The 7,500-nt window shown below is 44.4% G+C and overlaps 1 protein-coding gene across 10 annotated transcripts in view; it reads left to right on the forward strand.

Moving 5' to 3' along the window:
• The window catches only part of EBF3 (EBF transcription factor 3), a 121,627-nt gene that overhangs the window by 7,654 nt on the left and 106,473 nt on the right, over positions 1 to 7,500 (forward strand). The gene's annotated exons all lie outside the window — the stretch shown is intronic.

Below are 7,500 nucleotides of genomic sequence, written 5' to 3' on the forward strand. Positions count from 1 at the left end.
GAGCAATAAATGGAGAAGTGTTCACCCGACACCGGTTTTGTGAGGAAGAGGGTTAGGCTGGTTTGAAGAAGGCTTGTGTTTCAGTAGCTCGCAGGACAAAGTTATCTTTTGATCATGAACTTTGCTGTCCAGTGCCTGAAAAATTAAACCTGGAAAACTCCCTGAGTTAAGCCTAAAGAAATATGCACCACCAGTGGAGAGCAATGCTAATGTTTAACTAGCTGAAATAGCTGTTTGCTTAGTGGGGAATGTGAGGTATCTGACAGAAGGGACATCTCTCTTATTAGTAATCAAATAGGGCTGACCAGTTGTTGCCATCACTCTGGGATTGTGTCAGGCAATTGAGAACAAGTTCACCACTTTATAGAAGTCCAAGTACAAAAAAATCAATATAATTATATTTGTCTTTAGTGTTTTAGCTATGGAAATCATACCGCGCTGGGTTGTTGCCTTGCGAGCTGGATTTATTTCTGCTTTATTGGCTAAAAAATAGTTGGAAGTGGAGGAATCTTGGCGGCGTAGTAAATGCAAGGCAGCGTGTTACAGCTTTTATTATTGGATTACGGGCATGTTCATTGCGCAGAGTTCTTTTTGGAGGGATGTGTGACTTTTGCAGATGTAAATGGTGAATTGCATTAAAGTGTGACTGCAGCAGAACGCGAGGAAAATTAACCAGGAATGAAAATTAGAATAATATTTTGCTTTTCTGTGCTCGGTTGGACTCTGATTCAGAGCTGTGGAGCCTTTCATGCCTCTGGAGTGTCCACTGCAAAATGCACAAGGAGTTGATGTTTGTGGTCCTTGCACGTGCCAAAACGTGGCGAAACATCACCTTTTTAGGGATTCTAATGATATTTCCATACTAACATCCTGGAGCTGCTGTGAGATGATTTGTATCAGTCGTGTGAAGGGTGATCCTGGCAAAACTGAGCCAAACTACCCAACACCAGTGCTTTTATACCTCCCCCAAACTATCAGAACTATGTGATCATTTGATATTCCAGCAGCATGAGAACAGATAAAAAAATCAGAAAACATTTGGTTAATGGGTTTATCATGTTTATTTGAATAAGGAAGATTGAAACTCCATTTATGCCTAGCATAAATGCTTTAGTGATCTTAATTATTGATGAAAAATCTGCTGTGCTTCTAAATTTAAAGATAGGACAATTTTATGGCAATTTTAATCACCTTCTGCATTAGGAATTTTCAAGATTTGGGCTTTATGGGGATGGCACGGATTTTAGCTTTCTAAAGAGAGTTGTCACTTCTCATGTCAGAGAATCTGGTGCTCGGCAGAGGCCGGGGCGGCCTCTCCAGCCGGGTTTTTGAAGGACTGTGGGATGTGATGTTTGCTCCCAGCAAATTGCAGCAAACGTAGGAGGGAAGCATGGCCGGGAGGAAGCTCCAGAGGAGCCCTGGCCCTCTGGAGCCACCGAGGTGGATTTTAAATCCCTGATATTTACGTTCGCTCGACCCATGTGCTCAGAGTTTGGTGCCTAAATTTGTTGCCAGGGTTGGATTTCAGGCTTCCATTTCCCTCTTGAGCATCACGGAACAACCTTTCCCCATCACATCTGGGGGTCAATTTACAGTTTCCCATAGGAAGTGGAGTCGCTTGGGTAGTTGGCTTAAAAAAAAAAAAAAAAAGAATTATGTCCAATATGCTTCACTAGATCCTTTTGTCCTTTGGATACATTTAGCAGCTTTTGACCAGATAAGGCATATTTGTCCTCAGGATATGAACCAATAATTCAATCCTGAATTGAGATCTATGGCCACCCATTTCTTCCAGCCCACACTAGGAGACTCCGTGGCAGTCGGAATTGTTTATGCACTGGGATAAAAAAACCCCCAAAAAACAGAAGCAAAAAACTCCTTATGCACCTCAGGAGTAACAATTTATTAGCAGAGTTGATATTTTAAATAAACTTGTGTAATTCTGTGTTTGAATCCTGCAGTGGGCTGGAAATGTAAAAGCCAAACCTGAGGCCTTGGAAGCGGTTTTCGGTGTCAGGAGCCTCCGCGACCTTTTAATTCACTGGGAATTTTTATTTACGTTGCCTGGATGTTTCTCACGGAGCATGGCTGAGCGGGGAGGCTTTTATTACTGTACACATTTAAGTATCTGCTGGCATTTCGGGGCTGTTCCTCCAGCACAGTAACTCACGTGTTAAAGAACAAACCCACCGTAAATCGCAACGCAGTCAGTAAAAAGATGCCACAGAAAAAGTGTCCCTGGGAAATTAGATTGACCCAAAGAAAAGCAAATAAAAGAAAGGAAAAGGCCCATATTTTCTTTGCAGTGTTGCTGAAAAGGATGGGAGTATCATTTTCATAGTGGAATAATGTTTTCTGGGAAAACACAAAAGCAGATGTTCCTCATTAGGAACACCCATTGTCTACATATCACAACTATGAACAGATAAATCTCTCCTATTTCACCCATACATTCCAAGGGCTGTAAATGATTACAGGATGCCGCTGTAACTGCTAAACCAAAACCACACTCTGGGCTAGAATCATTCCTCCGTGCCACCAGCAGATATTTCATTAGGGAGGGATGGAAATTCCTGCTCAGAGCCAGACCCTTGACTTTTCGCTGCCTTCCCGGGGGTGTCCCCGAAGGCCGGGGGTCCGACTGTTGACGCTGGGTGCCGGTGGCGGCCGGAGGCCGGGGCGGGAGCGCGGTGCCGGGGCTGGGAGTGCTGGCGGAGCATCGCCAGCGCCTGCTCGGCAGAGGGTTTCCAGATGGTACCATCACAGCCCTACTGCTCGCTGGCATCTCCGTGGGCAGTAAATACCCCCCTCCCCAATAAATCTGGCATTATTCTATAGAGTTTAGGAGACTTATCATTCCAAGTGTGTCCTACTTTCCTGTATGGAAGCCAGACATCTGCTTATCCCATTTCTTTCATACGGAGTTTGGAATAGCTTTAGTTTGGGGGAATAAAAAGTTTTGTCATATTTAACAGCTGTTACAAAATTTCAGTCCCGTAGGCTCTTAAAATACCTTTTGCCTGACCTCAGATTTGGGAGATAATTGACATTGCTAGTAGCCACCCCCCTTAACCTTTCCCTGGCTGTAATTTCAGATTATTTTCCCTAAACGACTTGGCTGTTCACGCTGGGGTGGGTTTTTTTTTTTTGGTTGGATTTTTTTTTTTCACTGCCGGCTGGCCGGTGCAGCGCTTTAATTCCTCCCTACTCCAAGTTTACACCTTCGGCGGGGTGGCGGCGGCTGGAGGGCGAGGGGGGTTTTTCGTCAGCAGCGTTTCCTTTCACTTCCCGTCACAAAGGTGAGAGCCGCTGACCTTTGCTGGCAGTCCCGGCCGCTGAATTATTCATGTGATTGACTTTTTGTCAGTGCACACAGTTGTGCTCTGGGACATTTTATTCATTTACCTCATTTAAAGCGCCTTTCTGCACCTGTTCAAGTATTAATATCATGTAATTTGGGCCTAATGCCGATTTTGCTGAACACTCATTATATTTTTTATTAGCTATATTTCCAAACGATTATGTATGATTATTACCAAGCCTTACAAACAGCAATGGGTTATTCCCTAGACCTTTACATCTTCTTGTCAGGTTGTTTTCAGAAGCAAGGAGGATAAACATTTGACCAGTCCCAATGTTTTTATTCCTACTCCATATCCAACCAGAGAACTTAAAGCTTTTTCCCTTATGGCTTTGCGAAAGCATGATTAAATCCAACTCTGCAGAAGCTGTACAAATGCCAGCATTTATAAGGTCAACGCTTTTGTTAAAAATGCTATGTAAATGAGGATCTGCAAAAAGGGACATTAAATAAAATTAAATTCATTGTCTTCTTTAATGTCATTTACATTTTGGCTAAGCCCTGGCCTGTCAAGGAGGATTTTTAAAATAATTTTAATTACACATCATTTAGGGATCCAAGGTTTTCTATTCAGTAGCATTTGGATAACCTGCAAAATGGTGACTGTTTATTAACTTCTTAAATGACAACTTGTCATTTCATCTGCATAACGCAATGAAAACAGAGCAGTTTGGTGTCATTTTTTTTTTTAATTCTTATTTTTCTTTAAGATGTGCACCAAACTGCTGGAAGAACAGACCTTAAAATAGCTCAGCTGCTCGTTTGCTTTCAGCGTCCTGTTGGCGCTCCCAAGTTCAGAGTATATTAAAAAATTACGACTTTCCTGGGTAACCAGTTCTGGAAAAAATTGCCATCAGGAACCCGACATTGATTTTTTTCTCCTTAAGAAGGTGGTTTATTGCAGATTAATGGGTTTAGCTGCGAGGGATCTGTTTGCAGACAGGGGTAGCTGGATTGGGGTTTGAGGCGCGCAGGTACGAGCGCCTCTCACCTGTTCAAACGGGGACACAGCACACACCAGGGCTTCAAATATAGATAAAAACAGAGCGAAAAAAAAGAAAATCAAAGTAATCTCTGCAATTCAGCCTCTCCGAGCTCTCCCACATCCCAGAACCAGGACTTTGGATGCGCTTCCTTCTCCCTTTGCTTTCCTTCCCTCGGGTCATCTGAGCCACAGCATTTACATCGCTCCCTCGTAATCCCTGCTCCTAACCGGAGCACAACCCGCAGCCGAGGAAATTGTGGGAATACCTGGGCTGCTGGCGGAGCGATGCGCTGGAGAACGGCTCCCAGAGCATTGTTCCCAAGGAAATCCCAAACGTGCTGGGTGAGACCCCTGCACCGCTTTCCCCCCCGTCTAATACTTGATTATTTGAAGCCCAAAGCATTGCACGGCTCTAGGAGGAGGGAATAATAAAATCCCGTGCTTTTGTGAGAGAGGAAAAGGGGGGGGAAGGGATTTAAGCAAAGCTGTCAAAAACTATACTCCAGGAGGGACCCTGATACAAACCATCCCGGGCTTCTGCTGCAGCCTTATCAGGTGAAAAGCAAAGATACTGCCAGAGCCTGTAATTTTGTTAGGATGCCTTTGATGAATTGGATTAGGTTATGGAAAAATCTTTCAAACTCAGAGTTCTGGTACGTGAGCTTCCAGGAAGTAAATAATTACTCTCAGACAGCAGATAATTAAAAAAAACAACCTGTGAAACACAAAGTGGTAGAAATGGGTTTAATAAGGCTCCGTTGCTAACGCAGAGAGATTTCGGGGGGCCGGGGCTAGCAGCAGCCCAGGTGTTGGGTTACTCGCAGGGCTGAGGAGGGAGTGCTTTGCCGGGCTGGAGGAGGTGGAAATTCCAGGCTGGGAGGATGGAAATTGTCACCGGGGATGCCAGGGGGTGATTGACATGCGGGGCGAGGGGAAGGGGACGCGGGAGCTCAACCTGCGCTTGGCAGCCCCGGCGGAGCGCAGGAAAATGAGAGCCATTCACGCGGGTCCCGCTGCCAGCCGAGCAGCTCCGCCGGGTTGTTTATCTTAACAGCAAATCTCGCAAAAAACGGTTGTGGTCAAACCTGTATAATACAACCTTATACTGGCATTATTAATGCCCCGTTAAAACAAAGATATAACTGAAAAAAAAAAGCTGGAGCTGGGGAATTTTACAGGCTGAGGGGCACTCTGGGCTTTATGAGATGTGAGTTTGCTGTTAACTGTTTTGGTTCTTTAATGTTTTAAGCCGAGGAAAACTTGCTGGTTCCTCGGTGTATCATCTCAGCTCTAACAGAACATAGATGGCTCCACTCTAGGTTTTAATTTGCTATTGAACAAACTCTCCTTATTTCTTCAAAATGGAAAATATCCAGAGTGTAAACAGCATTTGTTCAGGAGAAAGGGAAGGTGTTTGTTCCACAGGGTTTGGAGATTCCCTTGTGGCGGGGCTGGAGGCAAATTAAAAAAAAATATATATAATAATAATGATTAAAAAAATCTGTCATACTTTGAGCAAAATAAAAGTTTCACAGCCAGCAGAATGACACGCAGCCCGTGGTGGCGTGGCGGCCGTGCCAGGGGTGCGGGGAGCAAACTGCAGCATCTGCGCGCGGTGGCGGCGGCAAGGATAGCGCTGTGTTTTCCCAACAATTCACTAGGAAATGAGTTTAACATGTGTGGAAAGGAAGGGGCTTACATTTGTGTTGTTGTAAGACATGTAGCATAGGCCCAGCTAGCGGAAGGAGTCGGCTCCAGCTTGTCTCTCGTGAAAGACGAAACACGGTTACACATCTGGTGAGAAAGAGCAGTTCATTTGCCCAGACAGCTCGCTCTGCAGCCGCTGAAAGGAGCTATTTTGACAGAAACAAAGCCATGGGGGCTGGGGCAAGCGATTAGCGGGATCCTGCTTGCTCAAAACTCCTTGGCCTTAATGATAAAGAAATAGAAAAGGAAATAAAGAAACCTGGCCTAAGCCTCCAGCAGTGTTTAAGGAGGCTTTGGGAAAGTAGCAATACAAACAAGGGCTCCCATGTCAAACTCCCGCTGCACTTGGTAAAAGTTTCTAAGAAAAAACAGATTGGAAGAATAGCAGAACGAAAATTAACCTGGAAGCTGAAGGAGTTATTAAAAAGCAAAGGTCCAGCCTCACTTCTGGGATAAGCTCATTTTCCTGAGACATGTGCAGGAGAAGAAGTTAATTTGACAGCATGGAGGGTGTGGTGCTCTCACTTAGGTGAATTCACTACTGTGAATCTTCACCACACACTTGGTTTGCTCCCCGACCCCGCGGCTGCACAGAACCTTCACTTTAGTTATAAAGCAAACAACGAGCCCTATCAAAACCCCCAATCTGGACAAAAAAATCCCAATCCTCTAGTTGAAGTGAGGTTATTAATGCACAAAGGAGAGATGTGAGTGCCCTTTCTTTTGAATAACAACCAATAAAATTGAATTGGTCTTGGTATTGTGTGGATTGTCAGGAATGCTCTTTACCAATCTAAATTTGATTAGGATTTCCTCTTTATGTTTGTGCAGTTCTTCTGTGCTTCACAAGATGCTGGTGGGCAGCGAGCTGCCTGTTCTAATCCAAACAGGTTTATTAAACCATGTAGGGATCCATCAGCGGGACTGGAGTGGGGCTGTCCTGTTGGAAACAAACAATTCAGTAGCTGGAGGTACAAAGAGATTCAGGGAGCGATCCCAGAGTTCTGCTCCAGCCTCCCACTGCTTCCCAGGGTGGTCATGACTATATGTCTGGTGGTCATTGGGCTCCACAGGGATGAAGGAAAGTCAATGATAGGAAAAAGCATCACCAAAACTTTGATTCTTTCCATTTGATGTTGATTTTAGACCAGGAAGATGTCCTGGCTTGGGTAGTGCCTGCTCTCTGTGAATGATGCCACCAATACTTCCAGAGATTATTTTTCCCTCTCTTTTTTTTTTTTTTTTTTTTTTAAATTCTATAATCCTGAAAAACTCTGGGTTTGGTGTGGGAGTTTCCTGCTTCCACCGCTTCCAGAAATCCAAGGACAATTTTACCTTCTTTGATTTGTAGCTACCTTGAGTTTTTCTCCGGGTTTTGTTCATACATTCTCATCCTCTGAGTATCCAGGTGCTGGAACAAATCCATCTTTTAACTCCTGGAGTTTCC

Source organism: Corvus hawaiiensis, chromosome 8, assembly GCF_020740725.1.
Source record: "Corvus hawaiiensis isolate bCorHaw1 chromosome 8, bCorHaw1.pri.cur, whole genome shotgun sequence".
Lineage (NCBI taxonomy): Eukaryota > Metazoa > Chordata > Aves > Passeriformes > Corvidae > Corvus > Corvus hawaiiensis.